The following is a 27,294-nucleotide window of genomic DNA, read 5'->3' as shown; positions in this document are numbered from 1 at the left end:
AACATTTATAATAATCCTAAGTGGTCACACCTAGAGTTTCCATGCGTGTACAAACAAATAAAAAAGTCCCATTTCTGTAATATTCCTACATCTAAGGACAACAACGGACATTTTGCCTATCCTCCTTCTTCAAACCCAAACTACTGAAAACCTCCAGACACACGCAGAAGAGAAAAACAAAATGAAAAAGCTTAATTTAAAAAAGCCCATTGCATTAGCCGTGCTGGATAAGGGTGATAAGCTGGGGATGACGGACAAGGGTGTGAAGAAGAGGATGATAATTGAAAAGCTTCTCTAGGACGGCAGCAGAGAACGATGCCGAGTCAACGGCGCGACTGCAAATGCTCCAGCGAGGAGGTTTGCACGTGGAGGTGAAACAGAGATCACACCAGAACCTGTTTTGAAGATCTTTCTCTCTCTGCAGGAGAACAGCTGTAGAGCAGACACGGGGCCTTTACGATGCTTTGAAGATAAAGCATCCTCAGGATGCAAACAGACTCTGGGAAACCAACAGACAGCCCAGCCATGGCCCAAACCTTCAGAGACGGGAGCCTGAATCACTAAATGTTCTGTATGTAGGTTTTTAATGTCTTCTTCCCGGGTAAAATCAAAATACAGAGCAGAGGAGGAAGCGAAGGCTGGGAAAATCCAGACGTATGTACCAAACGAAGTCATTGACTTTAAGGCTTGATTCAGCTACCCAAGTGTCCCGACAGCCCGGGTTATCCCTCCCTCCAGTGTCCGCTCCAGGAGCACAGCCTCCTCCTAAATATGTATATGTAGATTATGGCTAGCAGAATAAGAAGCCATTATCCAGGGGCTTATGTTGCCAACTCTAATAGGATAGCCTTGTTTAGGGCGCAGATCATCGGGGAATTAAGTGTTCTGCTGCAAAACAAAGCCAGATCCCTCTACATCCCCAGCACCTTTCCAAAGTCAACACACGAGAATGGATACACCACCACACACGGACCTCTTCAACCGATGCAAGAGATTGAACTCAAACCACTTCCACCTCCTCTGATCCATACAGTGAATTACAAACCATAGCAAACCCCGCAGTCGTCCCTTAGCCAGGGAATGAACACATAAGGACATCAACAGATCATCTGAAGATGTGCATCTAACAAAGAAAAGCTGATGAAACCTCAAATGCAGCACTGCTAGCAAGGGCAGCTCTAACGATGTCCAGGTGGATGCTCCCGTGATCACTATGTGCACCTACCCTGTGCACCCACCCCAGACAACACGCTCCTTTGAAAGTTGGCCAACGCTGATGTCCAGCAATAGACAGGACATTCCCTTCATGTCGCTGAAACGCCACCTTCTCTGGCACAGAACAGGGCAGCTCCACAAACCACACCATCACCAGGGACAGAAATGCAAGGTACACTCCACAGGTAAGCAAAAGGCACAGAGAAGTCCTCCTGTGGTGTCCTGAGATGGAAACACCACCAGGAGACCTTCATCCTGATGAAAGTGGCCATGGATGATTCTTCAAGTGAGACTTGGGCTTACAAGACTGTTCCGTGTATGCACAATAAACCTGATGCTCTGGGGAAATGCTGGATTTCACGTGTGCATGCTCAAATCGAGGACCAGCATGGCTGGGATGGGCAATTGCCATTGAGGCAAGCGCTGCAGGTTGCACGCATCGCTGCTATGTTTCCTGGCAGGTCTCTTCTCAAGGTACTGACCCAAGCAGGAGTCACTCAGTTTGCAAACATGAGCTGAACCCACAGCAGCAAGAACGAGAAGAACAGCGACCCAAACTAAGTATTTTCCATGCAACATAAAGCCTCTGGGACTCGTTGCTGTGGGAGATGGGACCGCTCTGGGGGTCTCACACCCCTCCTTTGGCCATCAGAGTCAGGCGCTGGCTCCAAGTTCACCCCAAGCTCCACATCCCCCATCCGAAGAACCTGGGGTGAGTGATGGGGAGGTAGCTCAGCGTCCCCATCGTCCCCCACCTAACCACTGCGGAGGGAGCTTGGACCAAACCTTCTCCTCCTTCCTATTTCTCCACGGCTGAATGTCATTCACAGCTTAAAGAAACCACAACTCCTGTACCTGGGCTGGGCATGTCTGCACATGAATTAAGCTTCGGATCAGTGTCTCGTGGTAAGACTCATACCTCTCCTTCCCTGTGGTTGGGAGAAGACACGGGAGCTCCCACCACATTGCAGGACATCAAGACTTCATCCCCCACCCTCTCCTTCACCAGGAACTGGTATTTACAGTCTGTTTTGAGACAAGTATAAAATTACCAACCAAATTCGGAGTGAGTCACATTCCATCTGGAAGATACAAAAAAAATAATCTGTTCCCAGCTCATGTAATTTCCAGCTCCTGAACCATTTCTCATCTGTCACTTCTGAACAATTGTGGCTTCATTTGGAAACTGCCGAAAACGAGCAGTTCTGGCCTAAGGATTTCATCTGCTCAAGGAATTATTCCCAAATGTGCCCAGACTGTCAAAAAGGCTCATTATGTAGATCAATATCCCACATTAACTCCTCAACAAAAATCATGTGGCGTATTAAAAAGGAGAAAGGCAAAAATAGAAAAGAAAAAGAAAAAAGAGGAGCCCCAGAGAGCATGGAGTCCTGGAGGAGGGCTTGCTTCTCCCCTTTTAGCTAATTAGTGCCAATTACCAAATGGAAAGCACCAATTATTAAATAAAGAAAGAGCTGGGAGAATGAGCAGCTGCAATGAGTCTTGGAGGGTACAATGGCATGGGGAGGTGACCATAGAATCACAGGCTGCCCAGGGAGGTTGTGGAGTCTCCTTCTCTGGAGATATTCAAGACCCGCCTGGACAAGGTCCTGTGCAGCCTGCTGTAGGTGACCCTGCTTTGGCAGGGGGGTTGGACGAGATGACCCACAGAGGTCCCTTCCAACCCCTACCATTCTGTGATTCTGTGAATGGTTTTACGATTCCATGAGATTACATTCAAGCACTTCATCGCTTAAGAAAGCTTCCTCTGCTCTCTCAGCCTACTTTCCATAGTTCCTACAAAGTCCATGCCGTGCTCATTACTATAACCATAAAACATAGTCACCAGCAGAAGCAGTCAAGAAATGTGCAAACTGCTTATTATGACTTAGTAATTATCAGCAGTACTGTAATGTATAATGATTATTAATAGTTGTTGTTTTAAAGAGTGATCTAAATGGGGTTCTTGCTTTAGCAAGATTATACAGTTTATGCCAATTATACAGTTTTACCCTTAATCAGCAAATAAACTCAATAAGAACAAGCATTTTTCACAAAATTTGTGCATTTATCCAGTAGACAGAGGGTGGAAGCAGCACCCACACAACAGACCAGCCCACCCTGTGGCCCTGTCCATGGCTCAGGGTGTCAAGCCCAACACGTACCCCACCTCCAATAGGTGCTCCAGGCTTGTGTTGAACTTGAGGAACCAAGTAGTGAGTATCACAGGTGAAGAGCAGCAATGGAGAAGGAAATCAATTTGGATCAGATGGGTGGGATGCAACAGCACAGGGGAACATGCAACCAAAATGATATAAGAAAAGGAAGGTAGGTTGATGGTGAGAAGACGACAGACACGCAGGGACAGGAATGCATTTCCATCAGCTCACTGTGACCTGAGCGCGAGTACCTCACACGTACACCCTCCCCCAGGGCAGAAGCTCCAGCCACCCTCTCTCCAGCACACCACAGCTTCTCAAAAACCCGGACCACAGCAGCCCAGCCGTGCCGAGGCAGCACCGCAGGGCAGCCACACACAGGTCTTCTCCAGGGATGGGACCCACCTGGGGCCCAGCCATCCCAAGGGAGCAGGGATTCCGGTCCCGTGCCAGCATCATTCCCTGAAGTGAGGAGTGGGGGTCTTCTGGTCCCAAACATGCTGACATGGCAACCTTGTCAGCGAGACTGCTGCCCATGAAGAGATCTTCCTAAAACAATTCTTGTTCCATCTCAGCAAGACAAAGCAACATCCTAACCTACCATTAAGCCAACAACTGTTGCCCCTTTACTCCGCTCTCGTGAGACCCCACCTGGAGTCCTGCGTCCAGCTCTGGAACCCCCAACAGAAGAAGGACATGGATGTGTTGGAGCGGGTCCAGAGGAGGGCCACAAAGATGATCCGAGGGCTGGAGCACCTCTCCTACGAGGACAGGCTGAGGGAGCTGGGGCTGTTCAGCCTGGAGAAGAGAAGGCTCCGGGGTGACCTTAGAGCAGCTGCCAGTGCCTGAAGGGGCCTACGGGAAGGATGCAGAGGGGCTTTTCACAAGGGTGTGTAGTGATAGGACAAGGGGGAAGGGCTCTAAACTAAAAGAGGGCAGATTTAGATTAGAGATTAGGAAGAAATTCTTCCCCATGAGGGTGGTGAGGCCCTGGTCCAGGTTGCCCAGAGAAGCTGTGGCTGCCCCCTCCCTGGCAGTGTTCAAGGCCAGGTTGGATGGAGCTCTGAGCACCCTGGGCTGGTGGAAGATGTCCCTGCTGATGGCAGGGGGGTTGGAACCAGATGATCTTTAAGGTCCCTTCCAACCCAAACCATTCTGTGATTCTATGATCCTATGAACCGCACACGTTCTCACCCCTACCCAAGGTCCAACCTAATCAGGCATCATCAAAGGAAATGAAATAAACAGGCTGCTTTTGCCATTTTTTTGCTTCCATTGGATGGATGCTGAAAATCTAAAATGCCTTCTCACACACGACAAGTTTCTTTGAAGGTTGTGGCCTTCAAAGATAAGACAACCAGGAGCACCATGCTATCACACGCACCCAAACAGCGAAAGCTGGAAGTGGATTTACCCCACAACTCCACCACCAGGAATTAATGCAAACACCCAGGGGAGATGATCGGAAAAGATCTCTGAAATACAGAGTTCAGGCAAAACTGCTTAACGGAGGCTTCTCCAGATTTAGGCACCTGTATCAACGTCCAGTTATCAAAAGGTCCAACGACCACCAAATCCCAATGAACAGCAAGCACCCAGCCCGTATTTCCAACTACCTGGCCTCAGCTGTTTACATACGAGTTTAAATGACTCACTTAAGGCATCCCAGTTGGAAAACCCATGTCTCTTCCTTACTTGTCCTCCAGTTAAATGCTGAAAAAGTTCTCGTGCCAATCCTCTGCTCCTCTGCGATTCCAACACCAGGCAGGAGGAATGCAGAGCAGAGCCTCTCTCTGCAGCAGATTTATTGCCCAGAAATGCCATCGCAGTTGTCGGAGAGGCTGTGACGGGCTCCAGAGCTACCCTGACAGCTCACTGAAAACCCTCTTCTTGCCATATGAGATTTATCATCCTGGGTTTTGCTAGGAACAAGAAATGCTTCCTATAAAAGGCAGCTGCGGTGCAAATTCTTCACGTACCAACACAGTCACCTCCTTCCAGAGCCTTCAGTGGTAGGACGTCCAGCGTCCCTCTTGCGTTTGCTCTCCCTGGGGAAGTTTACAATAAATAAACTTGAAACACTGCGGTGATCCAGCAGGTCCCTTCTGCTCTGAGACACCTGGGACACAACCAAGCAGCACCCCAGAAATTTATTTACCTGTGCCTGCATGGGATGATGGTAAAACCAAACTGAAGAGACCCTCAGTGAGACCCAGGGAGAGGCTCCAGCCCAGCTCCAACCAGCAGACACCATGTCCTGCCCCATAAGCAACCAATATCAATTTTTCCTGCTGTTCCTCTCTTGCCCAGCCTCCAAAACCCACCCTATTGCTCTCCACTCCCTACAGCGAAGACCTGTTGGACATCACCTCTTGGTGAGATGACACCCTTTTCTGCTGGGTGCATCTCTAGGGCTGGGCAGAGAGGTTAAAGCCCGGGGTCAGACCCCCCATCACCACCTCCCTCTCACTGCCTGCTCACGGTCTTCTCCAAGCCGGCCTTTCTGAAGCCGCTGCCGACATGGATGGGGAAGGAGGTCCCTTCAGCTCCAGACCTGGGAGGTGAGGAATGCTTTGACTGCACAGACCAGCTGGCGCAGGACAACTCTCCAACTTCTCATCTGCTTCTTATCAGCGCCTTCAGGTCAGGTGAAACCCTCTTGTGAGCTTTAACTCTGCAAATAAACGTCTGCCAGCTAAGGCCCAGGCAGAAGTACGGGCAGAAGAACCTTTGACTGTCGGCGTTTGGGGTTTGAATTCATAGAATCATAGAATCATAGAAAGTTTTGGGTCGGAAGGGACCCCTAGAGGTCATCTAGTCCAACCCCCCCACAGCGAACAGGGACACCGCCAACTAGATCAGGTTGCTCAGAGCCCTGTCCAACCTGGTCTTGAATGTTTCCAGGGATGGGGCCTCCACTGCCTCTCTGGGCAACCCGTTCCAGTGTTTCACCACCCTCATTGTAAAGAATTTCTTCCTTATATCCAGCCTAAACCTACCCTGTTTTAGTTTAAAACCATTACCCCTCGTCCTGTCACTGCTGTCTCTACTAAAAAGATTGTCCCCATCTTTCCTATAGGCTCCCTTTAAGTACTGAAAGGCTGCAATCAGGTCTCCCCGCAGCCTTCTCTTCTCCAGGCTGAACAAGCCCAACTCTCTCAGCCTGTCCTCATAGGAGAGGTGCTCCAGCCCTCGGATCATTTTTGTAGCCCTCCTTTGGACCCGCTCCAACAGTTCCATGTCCTGCCTGCCATCTGCACGGCCGTGGATGCAGACAGCCGGCTCACTTCCCAGCATCTCCTTCTAACGAGCTCCTTCAGCAGCAATATTTTCTCTCTCCTAATCCAGCCGATTTCCAACAAGTAATTAGCAGTGTGTCTTTCTAAAGCGGTGAGAGCATCTCGGGGAACAAGAGGAGCAGTTAATCTTTATTGCCGGCGGCCAGCTTTCGTATCCAGCAAGCCGCAGGAACAGTTACTATGGAAAACGAAAGCCATCGAGACGAACCACAACTCCCCCCACCCGGGTATCACCACGTCTCTATGAGCACAGACGAAGCATCGCGGCTATCTTTCGGATTTGCTGCTCCAGAGCCGGTATTTTTCCCAGATTCCAAAGCATCAAGCACAGCAACGTAAATTATTCTATCCTGGATCCGACCCTCTTTGAATTAAGACATAAACACCTTTGAAAACCACATCGGGTGACTGCTACTGGCACCAGCCTTGGGCATTTCAGATACTGATGCATCCATGGCTGGCTGAGCTTTTTACATATTCCATCACCCCTCCAGTCTCTTGTCTGGCTTCTGGTGGTGCAGAAAAGCCCAAGCGACAGGACAGGAGCCCAGCGGCTGCCACGCTGCAGTGCCATCCACGAGCCTGACGTGCCACAGAGCGGGCGAACACCACGGCATGTCGAAACAGAGCCGTTAAAATAAACACAGACATAAATGGGGGGGGGGGGAAGAGAAAAAAAAGGAGAGCACTTGGAGGCAACCAAGTGCAAAAGGCCACAGAGTCCAACCGAAACCACCCACCTTGACACAGTGATCCAGCATGGAAGGGAGAGAAATATCCAGAAAGCCAGAAATCCCTCATTTTCAGCCAGACAATGATTTATTACGTAGCTTGCTTCACTGCAATGAGGATTTCTTTTGTGGTTGGGAGGTGGATTTATTTTTTTCTTTTTAAGCAAAACCAAAGCCTCGTCGCCTTTAGCAACACAACAAGGAGGTTGTAGTGAGGCAGGTGTTGGTCTCTTCTCCCAAGTAACCAGCGATAGGATGAGAGGCAATGGCCTCAAGTTGCGTCAGGGGAGGTTTAGATTGGATATTAGGAAAAATTTCTTTACTGCAAGAGTGGTCAGGCATTGGACCAGGCTGCCCAGGGCAGTGGTGGAGTCCCCATCCCTGGAGGGCTTCAAAAAACATGTAGATGTGGCACTTCAGGATGTGGTTTAGCAGGCATGGTGGTCTTGGGGTGACGGTTGGACTTGATGCTCTTAGAGGTCTTTTCCAACCTTAATGATTCTGTGATTCTATGAAATCTGTGCACGAGGTTGTAGTGGTTTCCCACCAGATGGGCTTCCTTGCCTGGGGGGAAGATGTTACCCTTGGCTTGTGATGGATGTTGCCAAGAAAAAGACAGGATGCAACTAAGAAAACCACTGCCTGAACTTCAGGAGGTGAATGGAAGTGGGTTTATGGGGTGTCTGATGGATGTTGGTCACACCCCGCAGTGGGATGCTCCACTACACAGGATGCCAGGGCAAGGAGTCTACTAGAACATCACCCTGCCTGCAGCACAACAGCAATCCCCTGATTTTTATACAAATCTGATACATGGAAATACATCAGCATTTCTAAAAATCAAAGCTGAAACAGAATCCCTGAATCCAGAACAGCCTGAGTTTTACAACCTATTTATACATCGGCTGATACGACAATCTGTGACTTCAGTTAGCTATCATCCATTTTCACATTACAGAATCACAGAATCACAGAATGGTAGGGGTTGGAAGGGACCTCTGTGGGTCATCTAGTCCAACCCTCCTGCCGAAGCAGGGTCACCTACAGTAGGTTGTAGAGGCGGGTCTTGAATATCTCCAGAGAAGGAGAATCCACAACCTCCCTGGGCAGCCTGTTCCAGTGCTCCGTCACCCTCAGAGGGAAGAAGTTCTTCCTCATGTTCAGACAGAACTTCCTGTGCCTCAGTTTGTGCCCATTGCCCCTTGTCCTGTCACTGGGCACCACTGAAAAGAGCTTGGCCCCATCCTCCTGACACCCACCCTTCAGATATTTATAAGCATTTATAAGGTCCCCTCGCAGCCTTCTCTTCTTCAGGCTGAACAAGCCCAGCTCCCTCAGCCTCTCCTCATAGGAGAGATGCTCCAGTCCCCTCCTCATCCTTGTAGCCCTCCGCTGGACTCTCCCCAGTAGCTCCTCATCTTTCTTGAACTGGGGAGCCCAGCACTGGACACAGTACTCCAGATGGGGCCTCACCAGGGCAGTGTAGAGGGGAAGGAGAACCTCCCTCGACCTGCTGGCCACACTCTTCTTGATGCACCCCAGAATGCCATTGGCTTTCTTGGCAGCCAGGGCACACTGCTGGCTCATGGTTAACCTGTCGTCCACCAGCACACCCAGGTCCCTCTCCGCAGACCTGCTCTCCAGCAGGTCCACCCCAAGCCTGTACTGGTGCATGAGGTTGTTCCTCCCCAGATGCAGGACCCTGCATTTGCCTTTGTTGAACCTCATCAGGTTCCTCTCTGCCCAACTCTCCAGCCTGTCCAGGTCACGCTGAATGGCAGCACAGCCTTCTGGTGTATCTACCACACATCCCAGTTTGGTGTCATCAGCAAACTTGCTGAGGGTACATTCTAACTCTTCATCCAGGTCGTTGATGATGAAGTTAAACAAGGCTGGGCCCAGTACTGACCCCTGAGGGACACCACTAGTTACCAGCCTCCAACTAGACTCAGCGCTGCTGATGATAACCCTCTGAGTTCTGCCATTCAGCCAGTTCTCGATCCACCTCACCGACCACTCATCCAGCCCATACTTCCTGAGCTTCCCCAGGAGGATATCATGGGAGACTGTGTCGAAAGCCTTGCTGAAGTCAAGGTAGACAACATCCACGGCTCTCCCTTCGTCTACCCAGCCAGTCATGTCATCGTAGAAAGCTATCAGATTGGTCAGGCATGATTTCCCCTTGGTGAATTCCCCTGCTTCCACTAAAAACTAATGGAACAAGAGCCTGTGTTACATCTTCTCCTTGTTATTTTTCACCTTTCCTAAGGCAACTTCGCCAAATAAAAATATTTGAAGAAATTGAAAAAAAAAAAACCACAACAAAGCAGATTTCACACACGTTCCATAATCTCCTCTTCGGAACTGCAGTGTTTCTGCTCTGAGAGCGCACGGCATCGCACCGACGGGCTGGGTAGGACGTGACGGCTGCAGGAATTCCGCTAGAAGACATGAATGAAGGATGCTCTCCTGCCAGGAGAGCTTGCACACGTACCCCGTGCACATGCGCGTGCCCCGCTACGATGCACGCAGCCGGTAGCAATCCTCAGGCAATCAACACCTGTATCGTGCCCAGCTCCTCCGCAATCCCAGGGGATGAGTCCTGATCCCATGGGAAGCAGCAGCCGGGGTGCAAAAAAATAAAGCAGGCAGAGAGCACAGCCCGCGTCCTAAATAAAAGCATTTTAACAACCAGCTGGATCCTTACGCTTTGCAATCTCACGCTTTGACCGCATGCTTGCGCGCCGGCTGCCACGTACCACCGTTTACAAATCACCAAAGGGAAACCATTATCAGAAAAGAGAGCTTTTCTTTCCAGGCACCCAGGCAACATAATGGGCACCTGGGTTGTGAAAAGCCCTGTAATCCTAAAAGACACATCCAACTCTAAGTTGAGATGTCAACCCGCTGAAGTAACCCATCGCGCGGGTCAGGAGGGATGGGGCGGGAGTGGCATCCCCCGGTCAGCAGCAGGGCAGGCGTGGAGGGAACTTAATCCCTCTTAAACCATGCCCGCAGTTTGCTGGCAAAGAGCATTTTTGTACCCGTACACTGGCTTTTAGCAGCATTCAGAGGACGTAGCTCGGCCGCCAGCCAAAATGCATGGATGGAGGGGATGTTATGCTGGGAGGAGCCAGCTGGTCCTCTCTTCCTGGGAATTACAGAACAGTTTCGGATGGAAGTGACCTTTGAAGGCCATCTGGTCTACCCCCCTGCCATAAGCAGGGACATCTGCACCCAGAGCAGGTTGCTCAGAGCCCCATCCAACCTGGCCTGGAATGTTTCCAGGGACGGGGCATCGACCACCTCTCTGGGCAACCTGGGCCAGGGTTTCACCCCCTCAGCATAAACAATTTCTTCCTTATATCCAGTCTGAATCTCCCCTCTTTTAGTGTAAAGCCATCACCCCTTCGCCTGTTGCAATAGGCCCTACTAAAAAGCCTGTCCCCATCTTTCTTCTAAGCCCCCTTCAGGCACTGGCAGCTGCTCTAAGGTCTCCCCGCAGCCTTCTCTTCCCCAGGCTGAACAGCCCCAGCTCTCCCAGCAGAGGGGTTCCAGCCCTCGGATCATGGCTGGGGCCTCCTCTGGCCCCGCTCCAACAGCTCCAGGTCTGTCCTGTGCTGAGGGCTCCAGAGCTGGACGCAGGACTCCCCGGGGGGTCTCAGCAGAGCGGAGCAGAGGGGCAGAATCCCCTCCCTCGCCCTGTGCCCACACTGCTGGGGATGCAGCCCAGGGCATGGTTGGCCTGCTGGGCTGCCAGCGCACACTGGCGGGTCATGTTGAGCTTCTCATCAACCAGCACCCCCAAGTCCTTCTCCTCAGGGCTGCTCTCCATCCATTCTCCACGATGAGAGAATAGATTGAGAGCAGCCTGTACTTGTCCTTGGGATTGCCCCGACCCATGTGCAGGACCCTGCTCCTAGCCTTGTTGAACCTCATGAAGTTCACATCCTCACTGTCCTGGGTTTGGCCAGAACAGGGTTAATTTTCACCGGAATCCAGGAAGGGGCACAGCCGGGGGGTGGGGGCTGACCCCACCTGGCCAAACAGAGCCCGGTATTCCATACCATGTGACGTCACGCTGGGTTCCGGTGGGGGGGGGGGGCGGCGCGGCGGGAACGCACTCGTGGCTTGGGCGGGCGCAGCGCCGGTCCCGTTTCGGGAGAGCGGCTGTTGTACGGTTCGTGGTTGTGTTTTCTCCTTATTTGTATCGTTGTTGTTCCTGTTTTCCCTCTGTTTGCTGTTCTGTTAAACTGCCCTTATCCCGACCCACCAGTTTCTGCCTCTTTCTTTCCATTCTCCTCCGCACGCCGGCGGGGGGAGGGGCGGCCGCATGGCGCTTTTGTTGCCGGCGGCAGCCGAAACCAAAACATTTAATTGGCGCCCAACGTGGGGCGGGGATAACGGCAGGGCTGAGCAGCGGGTGTTAAAAACTGCTTTCTTAGATTTTGTTAAATTTTGTTATAGGCATTTTTCTGTGTTAGTTAAATAGTCGCCGGTAAAAATGTTGCTGACTTTGTTTAGATGGCTGTGGTTTTTGAACCCTTATTTGCAGTATGTGTTTACTGCCATGCTGTTCATCATCACTGGGAAAAGGATTAAGATGATGATTTTGCTGTACTGTACGATATCGACTTATGATATGATAACATCACTGTGCATGAAATTAGTCTTGTATTTGCATGCGGCACTGCGGTCATTTCCGTACCTCGGATCCTATGTCTTAGATTTTGTTAATAATCAAACCCAGTCTGTGGGGAAAGCCGAAGGGGATACCTTCCCCCACTCTTTCGCCCCCCCTCTCTCCCTCAGGCTGGTCCTAACTGCTTTTGAGAATTTTGAGTACCCGTGGGATGCTCAGGGCAGCACTCTCCTTTTGTTATGCCTCCTGAATGGGTTGCAGGTTTTGTTTAGGGTTAAGCAAGTCGTTAAGAACATCGTGCAGAGACCTGCCCCGGGGCTGGATAGCTGTGAGTGGCTGGGTGTGTGGGACAGCATGGGCAGATGTCTAGAGCAGTGGGCACCTGCGGTGTGTTTTAAACTCAACCCTGAACAAATACAGAATCCGGACAATCTGGTAAAATATCTGCAAAAAGTGTGCTGCCACCCTGGGAAGCCCAGAGAGACACAGATCACCACAATGTGCTGGGGTCTGGCCCACGCCTACCGAGCCCTGTTCAATACTGTTCAGTGCCTTAAAGGGGAAAGGGGGGGAAGCGAAGCGGCAGGCGCTGCAACTGGCGCTGCCCCCCAACCCGGCCCTGCAGCCCCTCCAGCCCAGCAGGCAGTCACAGCCCCCCAGACTGGCACCGCCGCTGCCACAGCTGCAGGGTCTGCCTCGGTTTCCCTGGCAGGCACAGCAGCTGCTCCAGCCCCAGCTCCAGCTGCAGGCAGCGTGGCTGAGCCCAATGACCAACCTGTGCAGGTAGCAGTCGCCCCTGTAAAACTAAAGGAAGACGCAAAGAGAGCAGATCGCTCCGGGAGGGATGACGATGAGCCAGGGTCATCGCGGGAGATAGAGACAGAGATCATCACCCGGTCCCTGTCCCTGGGCGAGCTGCGGGACATGCGGAAAGATTTCAGCCGCCACCCAGGCGAGCACATTGCCACCTGGCTGCTGCGGTGCTGGGATAACGGGGCCAGCAGCTTGGAATTAGAGGGCAAGGAAGCCAAGCAGCTGGGATCCCTGGCCAGGGATGGGGGCATTGACAAGGCCATTGGGAAAAAGGAACAAGTCCTCAGCCTCTGGAGGAGACTTCTGTCAGGCGTGAGGGAGAGGTACCCCTTCAGTGACGATTTTGTATGCTATCCTGGCAAGTGGACCAATATGGAAAGGGGTATTCAGTACTTGAGGGAATTAGCTGTGCGGGAGCTGGTTTACTGTGACACAGACGATGAGCAGGTACCCACAGACCCAGATGAAGTCCAGTGCTCACAATGTGGAGGAAGTTTGTGCGGAGTGCACCCTCCTCGCATGCGAACTCACTGGCAGTTGTAAACTGGAAAGGTAAAGACGCACCAACAGTGGACGAGGTGGCTGTCAGACTCCGCCAATATGAGGAAAGTCTCTCTTCCTCCCTTGTCTCAGCTGTGAATAAACTGTCCCGACAGTTCCAGCAATTCAAAGAGGATATGTCCTACTCCCCACCTGTGCGGGCCCGCATCTCAGCTATTAGGGGCAAGCGTTTCTCTGCTCAGGAGAGAGAGTACAGAGGCTACACACCACGGGGCACCCTGTGGTTTTACCTGCGTGACCACAGAGAGGACATGAGGAAGTGGGATGGAAAACCCACCTCAAGTCTAGAGGCACGAGTCCGTGAGTTGCGAGGTAAAACAATCACCATAGGGGATTCTGTTAGGAAAAGTGCCGCTCCAGTTTCCAGCAGCCAGCTCTCCAGACCAGGTAGACAGTTTGACCTTGATTCCGATCCTCTGGAGGGGACCTCCAAGTCATTTTTACAGCAGGTGAGCAGCAAATTCTCTGACGAGGATTAGAGGGGCCCTGCCTCCAGCCAGGTGGAGGAAAGGGACAACCGTGTTTATTGGACAGTGTGGATTCGGTGGCCTGGCACGTCAGATCCACAAGAGTATAAAGCTCTAGTGGACACTGGTGCACAGTGTACTTTAATGCCATCAGAGTTCAAAGGGTCAGAGTCCATTTGCATTTCGGGAGTGACAGGGGGGTCCCAAGAGCTGAGTGTACTGGAGGCTGAAGTGAGCCTCACTGGGCAGGACTGGCAGAAGCACCCCATTGTGACTGGCCCCGAGGCTCCGTGCATCCTTGGGATAGACTATCTTAGGAGAGGCTATTTCAAGGACCCAAAGGGGTATCGGTGGGCTTTTGGCATAGCTGCTGTGGAGACGGAAGAAATTAAACAGCTGTCCATTTTGCCTGGTCTCTCGGAGGATCCTTCCGTTGTGGGGTTGCTGAGGGTTGAAGAACAACAGGTGCCCATCGCGACCACAACGGTGCACCAGCGACAGTATCGTACCAACCGAGACTCCCTTCTCCCCATTCATCAGCTGATCTGCCAGCTGGAGAGTCAAGGAGTGATCAGCAAAACTCGCTCACCCTTTAATAGTCCCATATGGCCAGTGAGAAAATCTACTGGAGAGTGGAGACTGACAATAGACTACCGTGGCCTGAATGAAGTCACACCACCGCTGAGTGCTGCCGTGCCAGACATGCTAGAACTTCAAGATAAGCTGGAGTCAAAGGCAGCCAAGTGGTATGCTACAATTGACATCGCTAATGCATTCTTCTCCATCCCTTTGGCAGCAGAGTGCAGGCCACAGTTTGCTTTCACCTGGAGGGGCATCCAGTACACCTGGAAGCGACTGCCCCAGGGGTGGAAACACAGTCCCACCATTTGCCATGGACTAATCCAGACTGCACTGGAAAAGGGTGAAGCCCCAGAACATCTGCAGTACATCGACGACATCATTATATGGGGCGACACAGCGGAGGAGGTTTTCGAGAAAGGGGAGAAAATAGTTCAGATCCTTCTGAAAGCCGGTTTCGCCATTAAGCGAAGTAAAGTCAAGGGACCTGCGCAAGAGATCCAGTTTTTGGGAATAAAATGGCAGGATGGGCGCCGTCAAATCCCAATGGATGTCATCAACAAAATAGCAGCTATGTCTCCACCAACCAGCAAAAAGGAAGCACAGGCCTTCCTGGGTGTTGTGGGTTTTTGGAGGATGCACATCCCAAATTACAGCCAAATTGTGAGTCCTCTGTACCACGTGACCCGGAAGAAGAATGATTTTGAATGGGGCCCTGAGCAACGACAGGCATTTGAACAGATTAAACGGGAGATAGTTCATGCCGTAGCCCTTGGTCCAGTCCGGTCAGGGCAAGATGTTAAAAACGTGCTCTACACCGCAGCCGGGGAGAATGGCCCAACCTGGAGTCTCTGGCAGAAAGCACCAGGGGAGACTCGAGGTCGACCCCTGGGGTTCTGGAGCCGGGGATACAAAGGATCCGAGGCCCGCTATACTCCCACTGAAAAAGAGATTCTGGCAGCATATCAAGGCGTTGGAGCTGCTTCAGAAGTGGTCGGCACTGAAGCACAGCTCCTCCTAGCTCCACGATTGCCGGTCCTGGGCTGGATGTTCAAAGAGAGGGTCCCCTCTATGCATCATGCCACCGATGCTACGTGGAGTAAGTGGGTCGCGCTGATCACCCAGCGCGCCCGAATGGGAAACCCCAGTCGCCCAGGAATTCTGGAGGTAATAATGGACTGGCCAGAAGGCAAAGATTTTGGAGCATCGCCAGAGGAGGAGGTGACACGTGCTGAAGAGGCCCCACTGTATAACCAGCTGCCAGAAGATAAGAAACAGTATGCCCTGTTCACGGATGGGTCCTGTCGCATTGTGGGGAAGCAGCGGAGGTGGAAGGCTGCTGTATGGAGCCCTACACGACAAGTCACAGAAACTGCCGAGGGAGAAGGTGAGTCCAGCCAGTTTGCAGAGGTGAAAGCCATCCAGCTGGCTTTAGACATTGCCAGTCGAGAGAAGTGGCCAGTGCTCTATCTTTACACTGACTCTTGGATGGTGGCCAATGCCTTGTGGGGGTGGCTGCAGCAATGGAAGAAGAACAACTGGCAGCGCAGAGGCAAACCTATCTGGGCTGCCCCATTGTGGCAAGATATTGCTGCCCGGCTGGAGCAGTTGGCTGTAAAAGTCCGTCACGTGGATGCCCACGTCCCTAAGAGTCGGGCCACTGAAGAACATCAAAACAACCACCAGGTAGATCAGGCTGCTAAGATTGAAGTGGCTCAGGTGGATCTGGACTGGCAACATAAGGGTGAACTCTTTATAGCTCGGTGGGCCCATGACACCTCGGGCCACCAAGGAAGAGACGCGACATACAGATGGGCTCGTGACCGAGGGGTGGACTTGACCATGGACACTATCGCACAGGTTATCCATGAATGTGAGACATGCGCTGCAATCAAGCAAGCCAAGCAGGTAAAGCCTCAGTGGTATGGAGGACGATGGCTAAAATATAAATATGGGGAGGCTTGGCAGATTGACTACATCACACTGCCACAGACCCACCAAGGCAAGCGCTATGTGCTCACAATGGTGGAGGCCACCACCGGATGGCTGGAAACCTACCCTGTGCCCCATGCCACCACCTGGAATACCATCCTGGGCCTGGAAAAACAAGTCCTGTGGCGACATGGCACTCCCGAAAGAATCGAGTCAGACAACGGGACTCACTTTCGCAATGGCCTCATAGACACCTGGGCCAAAGAACACGGTATTGAGTGGGTGTATCACATCCCCTACCATGCACCAGCCTCGGGAAAGATTGAACGTTACAATGGGCTGCTAAAAACCACTTTGAGGGCAATGGGGGGTGGGACTTTCAAAAATTGGGATACCCATTTAGCAAAGGCCACCTGGTTGGTTAACACCAGAGGGTCCACCAACCGGGCTGGTCCTGCCCAGTCAAATCCTCAGCGCCCCATAGAAGGGGATAAAGTCCCCGTAGTGCACATGCGGAACATGTTAGGGAAGACGGTTTGGGTCAGTCCTGCCTCGGGCAAAGGCAAGCCCGTCCGCGGGATTGCTTTTGCTCAAGGACCTGGGTGTACCTGGTGGGTAATGCGGAAGGATGGGGAAGTCCGATGTGTACCTCATGGGGATTTAATTTTGGGCGAGAATAGTCCATAAATAAATTGTATAAAGTTAATTGTTGAATAACCCTGTCACTGTCTGTTATCACTGTTATAATTGTTATATTTTGTACCAGTAGTAGCATAGTAAGAATTCTCCAGATTAAAGAAGGATGGACTTTTTCGATGAAAACCTAGCAGAGCACAGCAATGATGGAACTGGACCTGGTTTTCAACAACTGGCATCCAGCAACTTCATCAAGATCAACATCTCCTGCAGACTGTGGGCACGGGCCGCACCAGATACATCAGCCGTGAGCTCCGGATGCAGCAAGTGACCGCCCACCACCACACATCACCTCTCCTGCCACGGAAGACCATTATGACAGATGGAGCCCAAAGTCATGGATTAAATGAAATCAACGGACACTTTAGAGTGATGATCCATAGACTAAAGGAATGATATCTGGAGACAGGAGAAGTGGGGGTGATCAACTGGACAATGGGGGACCTGGGCATGAGGTAGATGGTATGGAATAAGGGGTGGATAATGTCCTGGGTTTGGCCAGAACAGGGTTAATTTTCACCGGAATCCAGGAAGGGGCACAGCCGGGGGGTGGGGGCTGACCCCACCTGGCCAAACAGAGCCCGGTATTCCATACCATGTGACGTCACGCTGGGTTCCGGTGGGGGGGGGGGGCGGCGCGGCGGGAACGCACTCGCGGCTTGGGCGGGCGCAGCGCCGGTCCCGTTTCGGGAGAGCGGCTGTTGTACGGTTCGTGGTTGTGTTTTCTCCTTATTTGTATCGTTGTTGTTCCTGTTTTCCCTCTGTTTGCTGTTCTGTTAAACTGCCCTTATCCCGACCCACCAGTTTCTGCCTCTTTCTTTCCATTCTCCTCCGCACGCCGGCGGGGGGAGGGGCGGCCGCGTGGCGCTTTTGTTGCCGGCGGCAGCCGAAACCAAAACACTCACGGAATCTCACCTCCATCCCCACCGATTGCTTTCCTTCATTGTGGCTTTCTCTTGTTTAGAAATGAAGCTCTTCTGTGCGACAAGGCTGGAGGCAGGACAGTCCCAGGTGCCCCCCATATTCAAGGTCTTTGAAAGGTGAAATGGGAATGAGGAAGCAAGATGCTTTTTTCAGCATCAGCCACCTTCTGCACCACCAGCAATGGAGAAAAGCAAATCATCCCTGGATTCCTGCTGCTCCGGCCAAGGGGAAAAATCCTTCCCAGACTCGGATCTGGTGACGTGGGCCTGGGTTACACAAGCAAGACAAGGAGTAGATTTCAAGGAGAGACAACTCCCTACAGCCCCCACAGAAGCTGACTCGTTCTTAGGGGACCTCTTGTGTCTTCTGCCTAACATAAGCTGCTCAGCTGGAACTGGGAAGAAAAATCATGCAGTAAACCTCTGCCGTTTCGCAGAGGAAAGGGAAAATAAACAACTTACTGTCCTGATTTCAGCTGGGATAGAGTTAATTTTCCTCCCTGAGCTAGTTAAACTCATCTGAAAGACTCCATGCACAGATTAAGTATATTCAGAGATTTTTCTGAATCTTTAATTACCTTCAGTGCTAAAAAAAAAACATAAAAAACCCCACTCAACAACACCCACAAACAAACAAGATTTCCAAACCCTGCCTCTGGATCCTGGACCCCCACTCCTCCACCGCGTTCAAATCTTCAAGTTCTAAAATAAGCAGCAGATTGGCTTCTACATCACAGCCACCCCAGAAGCATCAGTCGTGGACCTTATCAGTTCCCATACAGGCAGCAGCCATGGCATCGCCATCGATGAGATGGTCTAAATATTCTAGTGGAAAAGACCACGAATTGGGGAAACTGGAAATTCTGTACATGCAGAAGGAAAAGAAGTCCCTTCCTCGTAACGCTTCTGGTCTAATAATAATAAATTAAGAGGTGGGGAAGCAAACGAAACCCTGGGGAAGCACAAGGGGACGGGGAACACTGTGGGGATGGTGTTCAACACCACGCGAGCAGATCCAGCATGGCACCGAGCTGGTCAAGGAACGAGGACATCAGTGTCACGAGAGCTGAGATTTCCAGGAACGCTGTCCCCGCTTCTGGCTCCTTCCAGATTTAAATATACGAATATAAGAGCTGCAGCCGCTTGCAAGGACAGGGAAAAAGCCACGAGCATTATCTCCCACGTCCCACCTACTTGTTGAACCTTCTGCTTGGGAAAGAAGGACACGGCCCAGCACATAGCCCAGCAAGATGTCCAACCCTTGCATAATTAAGGACAGGTTTTTGACCCAGGACTGAGCTGGTTGTCAAAGCTTTCCCTTCCCCCAGAGCTGGACACAGTGTCCTCCTTAGCTCCTGCTCCTGGACACGTGGACAGGACGTGGTCCAGACAGCAGGTTTCCATCCAGCAAAGTAATCGCATTTCAGAGGAGTGATTCTCACTCCAACCAGAGGGACCATCTGAATTAAAGTCAGGTCCCTGAGATTGCTGTGGACAAAGGGCATCATCTAAGACAGCTCTGACAGCTTGGGAAGACGCCCTTGCAGACCCTAAATCCATTTTTCAGCTTACAAGGATCTCCTGCACATTTTCCCACGTAGTTTCCCATCGCATTTAGAACAGCAAATGTGATACCCAGCCGAACCCAGGGTTTGCACTGGGCTTCCAATAGCTGCCCCAGGAAGGGACATGACCCAGCGTAAACACTGCAGTACCTGCCAAGGGTCTCACCAAGCCAAGGGATGCTGCTGTGGGGCAGGGATGGGCTCCAGCTCCCTGCAGACCCACCAACCGCACTGGCAGGTGGTGATGCTCAGCCCTGGGGACCAGGCTTTGTTTTGCACAAGCAGCACGGACCAAGCCCTCCTCTTGAATCCATCCCCAGCTTTTAGCTCCTTCCAGCAGCTCATGAGACAGCTCGAACCAATTCACCAGGATAAAGCCTCCCTTAAGGAACCGGCCCCACAAATACCAAGCAAAGCACCTCCCCAGACAGGAATTTTCGGGAGTTACTGGCCAGCCACCAGCCTCCTTTTTGAGGCTTGAAGTGCATTTTTTCGCAATCGCTCACGGACTATCGCTCTGCTCGCTGGATGCTCTGCAGCAGTGACGCAGCCGCACGTCTCCCCAAAAGCCCCTCCCGGGCGGTCCCACTCCCCCTTTGGTTTCCCCCCCTTCAATCGCAGCAAGTGAGGGGTGGTAAGAAACCAACGATGGGGGTGGGAAGAAGAGCAGCCTGTCGAAGCCTAGGGAGTAAAGATGCCGCAAGTATTTGCTCAGCTACATTTATCGCCCAGGGGACCGCTGGGTTTGATTAATAAGAGGTAAATGAAGCAGCTCAACTCGGCTGAGCCCCGGCAGGCAGGAGGAGGAGAGGGAGGTTTTCATTAACACAAAGCAAATGGTGAGACAGGTATTTCCAGGACACGATAGCTGACCTATTTTGAGATGAACATGAGATCAAGCGAGCTTTGGGAGTGCATATTTACCTCCACTAGCAGCAACGACAGTCTAGACGACTGGCCCGGATCAAGACAGCTGATGTTCAGCCTTGGGATCCACCAACCCTACATCCTAATGTGCCCCGCTGACAGCATCCTTGACACCAATCCCTTCTGCAAACCCCAGGTCTTGGATGCCCTGCTGAGCCCCAGCATTGCTGCCGGTGTACTGGGAACAAGAACCTCAAGTTCATCCCAAAATGTCCTTGAGCTGCTCCTTGTGTCCAAGTGCTCCATCCGTCACGGACCCAAGCACGCCACGCGCTGCACGTGGGATTGGGATGTATTGCTGGGTCCTCCAGGCAAGCCAACCACACCTCGCTTCCCTCTCATAAAACACAATAAGCCCTGCTAGGACTTATCTTCAATGCTTGGCTTTCCCTTCTAGCTTGGGGAGGAGGAAAGAGGTCTTGGAGCTTCAAGGGGCTACCGCAGGGAAGGCATCACAGATTGAGAGGGTCTTTGATGAATATCAGAAGTTTGGCCTTTGTTTTCAGAATGCCTCTGGGGTGATTGCACTGAGTAAGTACCCAGCAGCTCAGGAAAAGCAGGCCAAGAAGGCACCAAGAGAAGCTTTTTCTCCACAAACACAGCCCAGTCAGGGATAGCACCAGAAATACTTATTTTGGTAAGTTTGCCTCCTGACTCAAAAGGAAATGCTGTTCCTACAGGGCTGGATGACGACTGAAGGACCCAGGACCACCTGCAGACACCAAAGACCAACAGGATCCATCTTTCCGGACAGCTGTGTCCATCCCAAGACCCCACTTGCAGTGGAAAACCCACCAGCCATGCCCAGGACTGACACACCCAGCAACTGGGGGACCTGCAGGCATGAGGACAACCCAGAAACACATCCACAAATGAGTTTTATGCCATTTTTTGCTCTTCTGTTGAAGGGTCCTTCATGTTCACCATGAAGCTCTTCCCACAATGACCTCCACCATGCAGCAGCCCCACTGAATACAGCTGCAGGGACCGAAGGAGCTTGTGCCAGGCCACATCAGCATCTGAGAAAGTCCCCTCCTGCACCTCCTTGAGCTGGGCAACCTCTGCTTACACCCAAGGGATTAACAGCCTCGAAGTTAATCATAACGAGAACACGGGGGGAGGACCGTAATTGCAGCAAAGGGGAGCAGCATCAGCAGTTTCTGCAGAAACACCATAGCAGGACGCCTGCTATTCACATACCTTTGACCTCAGAGACGCAAATAGAGAGCCCAAACCACTCAGCTTTGAGGAAAAAAAAGAAAAGAGGTAAGGGAGAATTTGATTAACCAGGAGACTGTACAATGCTACATACCCCGATGGTATCTCACCTTAAAGGGCCTTGCAGGTGGAAGCCCATCAATGCCGGCTCTCGGATGCCTGCACAGTGCAGGTCAGCTGAGGGCATCTGAGGGATCTTTATGACCCACTAATTAAGTACCTGAGCTTACCAAGGGACTGGAAAAGGCACTTCTGGAATAAATCATACAATATGAATGATCAAGAAAATAAACTATGTGCTGAGCCCTGATTTACTGCAAGCACTTGGAGGTTTCAGAGGAAGATGCAACCACTTCTAACACAACCACAAAACACCAGGGCTTGGGGCAAGCTTTCCCCACTCCCACCAGAGTCTTCTTCAGGATTCTTCCCTCCCAGAGGGAGCTTGAAGAACCTCTGTGCTTGCTGAGGAACCCCCAGTCCATGGAGACACCTTGCTGGTGGTGAGCAGCCCCACGTGTCCACAACGTCCACAGGAAGCCCAACGTCTTCCAGCACCAGGAACTGGAGGTGACACCTGGCACTCCAGTCCCACGTGTCCCCTCCTCCAGCGTGGGATGAGGGACACATACCTCCCCTACCTGCATTCATCCAAGGAACTGAATCCCATTTTGCAGAAGAAAAAGGCTGAACCTATCAAGTTATTATTATTATTATACCTATCAAATAAAAATAATAATTATTATTGTAAAATCTCTTGTTTGACAGCAGCCCAGCTTTGGCTTGGTGAATTCTAAATAGTTTTGGTCAAGTCACTGCAGCAGAAGAAAATGCTGGAAAAAGTTCTTTCGGATTTTTTTTAGGGTTTGGTATTTTTAAGCAGAGGGTTTTTTACTTCTGTTTCACAGTGACGCACGCTAAATTTCCACACCTCTCCATCACGGTGTAAAATACTTGAAAACATATTTCATTTCGGACTGAATAAAGCAATTTTGACTTGACATTATTTTGTCTCCTGCGTTGATGAAATAAAAATATCTACTCTGATTGACCCCAGCTAAAAATCCTCTTCTCCCCCGCAACCATCCTTACTATCACCATTTTTCTATAGGCTAATTAACTGAAACTAAAAATACAGTTAGCATTAATTTTTTGCTCTATGGGCTGATATTTAGGAGTATTCGGAAGACCAAAGGATAAGCTGGGGTATCCACCAGGACGCCCTCCAGGGGAAAGCACATAATTTAAAGCGTTACTGTAATTAACATATATATATATTAGGAACTCACAGGAAGCTCAGGAAAGTGTCACGTACATCACTTTTTTTTTTAAAGGAAGAAATCAGGGGAATAGGAACTTGAATCCCCCCAAAGAGAGGGGGGACCGCTGCAGCCCCAGTTCTGCAGGCGAGGTGAAACGTGGGGCAGAATCCCGGTGCCAGCCCTTGCGGGCATTATCCTGCCGGCAATGCCTCCGCTTTGGCTCGTCCCCAGCTCCTCCACGGGCTGCTCTGCCCCAGGAGAAAATATTTTCACTTTCCGGAGACTATCTGGCACTGCACAAGATAACACTCAGGGCTGCAGAAACCCCAACGCAGATAAAGCCCCGCTGATGCTCGGATGATGGCCCACAGCATCCTCTCCCGCTCCCTTCCAGGACAAACTGGATCTTGCACAGGACAACGGGGTAACAAAAACCAGGTTTTCAGGATAACGCCGCTGACTTGTTGTTTTCCAAACCCTCTGCCACCAAGCCCCTGTGGCGCTGCTAACCTCTGCTGATCCCATCAGGTGGTTTAACCAGGGAGCTTAGCAATAAGCCCTGTCCCTGCAAGGAGGCACCAAGTTATCTTGGATTCTTCTCTGCCCGATGGGGACCAAAGAGCCTTCGAGATAGCACAGGGATAATTCCCAACGTCAATTTTCCAGAAGAAAATTAAGTTTATGAATGGAGGGAACTCACCCCAAAACACAATATTTTGTTGGTGGGTTGGGTTTGGGTTTTTTCCTCTCCTGGGCTTTATTTTATTCATGCTGAATTAGCTGTTAAATCCTGTTAACGTGCTGCAAATCCCCGTCTTGCTGGAAAAAGAATTTGGCACCTTTAAAAGGTAACCGGCCCATATCTGTACCCAAATAAACCCCTCACGGAAAGGAAAGGGGGCAGGTAGGGAAGGGAGAATCCACAACAGGGAGAGCAGGGCAGCAGGAGGGGTCTGGCAGAAGGAAGGAAAAAATGGGATAGGGAATAAAAAAAAAAAGGGATAGGGAACAACAAAGAAAATGGGATAGGGAACAAAAAAGGTTGGGGCCACCAAATCCAGCAGGAGGGTCATCAAATCAGAAAAAGCAGTTCACAAGTATTGCACTATATCTGGCTACAAACCTTATTCTCTGGCTCACCTAGCCTGAGCGAACGAATAATATTATTAAAAGACAGAGGAGAAATCAAAGAGCAGCTTGGAGAACCCGGGGAAGCCTCCCGAGAGCCAAGGAAACCTGCTCTATCTAGGGAAGAGCGAGATTAGAATAATTAGGTCAGTTGGCGATAAGCCTTCTCGGTGCACAGACGCGCTGCCACCTTGCTAGAAAGTGGTGACGTCCCCGAAGCGTCGAGAAACCCAACAGCAATGTGCCAGGGGCAAGACCGGCAGGAGAAAGCCTTCTCCAGCTGCAAACCACCGCAGCTGCTCACCTCAAGGTCTGAGGATCGGCAGCTGCAACATGGGAAATTTCGATGGGACGCAAGAAAAAATTCCTCCACTGAGCAACAGGTGACCCAAGGGGATGTGTGGTCTCCATCCTTGGAAACAGCGTCAAGACTCAGTTGGATGAGGCCCTCAGCAACCAGGTTTGATGTAGAAGGTGGTCCCGCGCTGAGCAGAGGGCTGGACCAGAGGACTTCCAGAGGTCGCTTCAATCCAAACTAACTCCAGGATCTTGCCTAGGGGGACCTTCCCTTAGCCCAGACTTCCAGGACAAAGCTACCATGCCTGATCTCCAGCTTCATCAAAACCAGAAGAAATGTCTTCCCAGCGGCAAGCGGCCTGGAAGCCCAGGCTGACCTTTAGGAGAGGTAACAGAGTTTGACGTGAAGCTCCAATACACAACAATTCCTCACAGTGAGCAAAGCCTTCTGCTCCAGGAGGCAGAGGATGGTCCCACGCAGGGAGTGCTGTACAGGTTGTGTATACGCTTCTCCCTATAAAAAGGGAGATTTTCTATTGCCCGTCTCTTCCTTCCTGGATGGTTTGACGTCAGCTCTGCCCACCCTGGCAGCCTCAAGGCCCGAGGAGTTGAAAGCGGCCCAGCTACAGCCCCAGAGCAGGAGCTCGACCAAGCTCGCATTCAGATGTTTGGCACCAGACTAAGCAAACAGGAAAGGGAGACCAAAGAGGAGGACGTGCTCGCTGCCCTGACCTCCGCTCCTCTCTTCCTCCCCACCTGTACCATGCAAGAGCCATGACAGCCATCATCTGTCTCCAGTTTGGCTTTCCAACACCAGGGCCCAACCTCCAATCCAGAAACCAGTCACCTATTGCTCAGTCTTCGGGGTCTCCCTTTGGATGGTGGCCTGATTCAAATGCCCACCTTCCAAAAACCAGTTGCATTTGTTAACGGTGGAGGCAGATACTCCTTGACTGGTCCCTCAAAAATTTTTTCTAAGCTGCTTCTTCGCGAACACCTCACCAATATTCCCGCTTACTCCTACAACCCACATCAGCTCCCTGAATGGGTCAGGGCAACCCACACACCAGCCAACGGCATGAGATGCTCTTGTGAAGCCTCACGCTTTCAGACCACGCAGCCAGGCGCGTTGATACCAGCAAGCTTTTCCCACCAGTCAACTGCCAAATACTCCATCAATACATGAAGTCCTTCAGGAAATTAGCGCTTCACTGATTGATTGATACCAAGAAGAGCATCCCACAGATTCAACTGTCCTGCACATGCTTCACACAACCATGAAGTTCCTGCAGCCAATAGAGCTCGCTTGCCAAAAACCATCAGCCCCTCCTTAAATATGCACAAACATTTTTCCCCTACTCCTAGGTCATGCAGAAGACCTCATGTGTGATGTTCAGCCAGCCAAATCCTCTCGTTAGCTTCCTGACCAATGTTTTCATCTGGTTATGCACTCCGACCGACCTCCAGCACATTAGAAAATGGTTTCTCATGTACTTTGAATCAAAGTTTGCTGCTTTTTTGTTAAAATAATTAGCTAATCAAACCCACTGCTTCCAAGCTGACGTTCCTCCTAATGCTTTAATCAATAGACAGAGATGCCCAGAAGAGAGTAAACGTGGCCCGAGTTGAGTGCTGCGAGGACAAGCCTACGGCTTTTTATTCATGTCACTGGATGATGTGGAAGAGACCCAAGAACAGAGAAGTTGGAAGCACACAACGGATGTGTCTGCTGTAATAAAACGGATAAACAGACAGAATTAAGGAAATAAGTGGAAAATTTTAGTCTAAGGCTTACTAGCCTGTGGAAGGAAGGAGAGGAAGGCTTTACTGGCTGATACGTCCCGTCAAGCTCAGCGTAACGCTTGTAGACACATAAAAAAGTCAGAAGAGTTAAGGGACAGAGGGGAGGACTCGCCAACAGATTCTCCTCTTGACCTCCAGTTAGGTGGATCCGAGAGTCACATCACCACCACATGGGTTAACTCGCTGCCTCTGACAGGCTCATGATTTGGTTGGATTTCTCAAAAGAAAAAATACAAACACAAGCAAGCAGAACCCAAGATGGGTTACCGAAGCATTTCTAGGTGATGACCAACTTCGGACTTCCCAGCCCACTCGACCACCTGCACATAAATATTCACCTTGGCTGCTAAATTTCCACAACTCCTCAATCACAAGGTTTTTCATGACATCAGCCACCACCTTATCATGAAGCAAGTTCAAAGCACTTCCCATAAAACTTGGCTTTAATGCCTGTAGTGTCTCGCAACAGCCAGAACTGGACAGAAAAGACAACGCGACGCCCCTGGTCACCCACGCTCCACCTCCTGCAATGGGCTGGCCCAGGGCAAGGGATAAGAGACTTGAGGAATGAGAACAAGTGTGATCTGACATGGGTATTACAAGAAGCAACAAGCTTCGTTTTCTGGAGTTACTTGTAAAAATATCTGGAAATTCTCAGAGTTTACATCTACTTACTAGAGAAAGCTTAACCATCAGCATCCCCATCAGCAAACCACCATATTTGTGGACTACCAGACCAAAGGGATGGCTTCCTTACAGAATGTCTCCTTCATCTTTCCAGCCAGACTCTCCTTGTGTATTTATGGTTGGCAGCGCCTGGAGAGAGCCTCCTCCACACACCTTCCATGGCGAAGAGCTCCTCGAGAAGGTAAGTAACATGAAGGGCAGGTGAAACCTGCCTCCTGCAAGGTTACCACACTTTCTCCAGAAACATCTGTCTGAACTGGATGGGTCTGATTCAACAGAGATCCCAATAAAGATCAGACGTAACTTCTGGGTCCTGGGCTCTGTGCTCCTCACCCAAGATCTTGAGCCAGCCAAGGCTCTGTTTTGGGGCACTCAACAAGATACCTTTGC

The 27,294-nt window shown here is 51.0% G+C and overlaps 1 protein-coding gene across 7 annotated transcripts in view; it reads right to left on the bottom strand.

Moving 5' to 3' along the window:
- Positions 1 to 27,294, bottom strand: part of LOC104335576 (CBP80/20-dependent translation initiation factor) — a 176,053-nt gene that overhangs the window by 138,312 nt on the left and 10,447 nt on the right. The window lies entirely within an intron of this gene.

Source organism: Opisthocomus hoazin, chromosome W (genome assembly GCF_030867145.1).
Source record: "Opisthocomus hoazin isolate bOpiHoa1 chromosome W, bOpiHoa1.hap1, whole genome shotgun sequence".
In the NCBI taxonomy this organism is placed as follows: Eukaryota; Metazoa; Chordata; class Aves; order Opisthocomiformes; family Opisthocomidae; genus Opisthocomus; species Opisthocomus hoazin.
The sequence above is the reverse complement of the archived record's forward strand: the minus strand, read 5'-3'. Positions and strand labels throughout refer to the sequence as shown.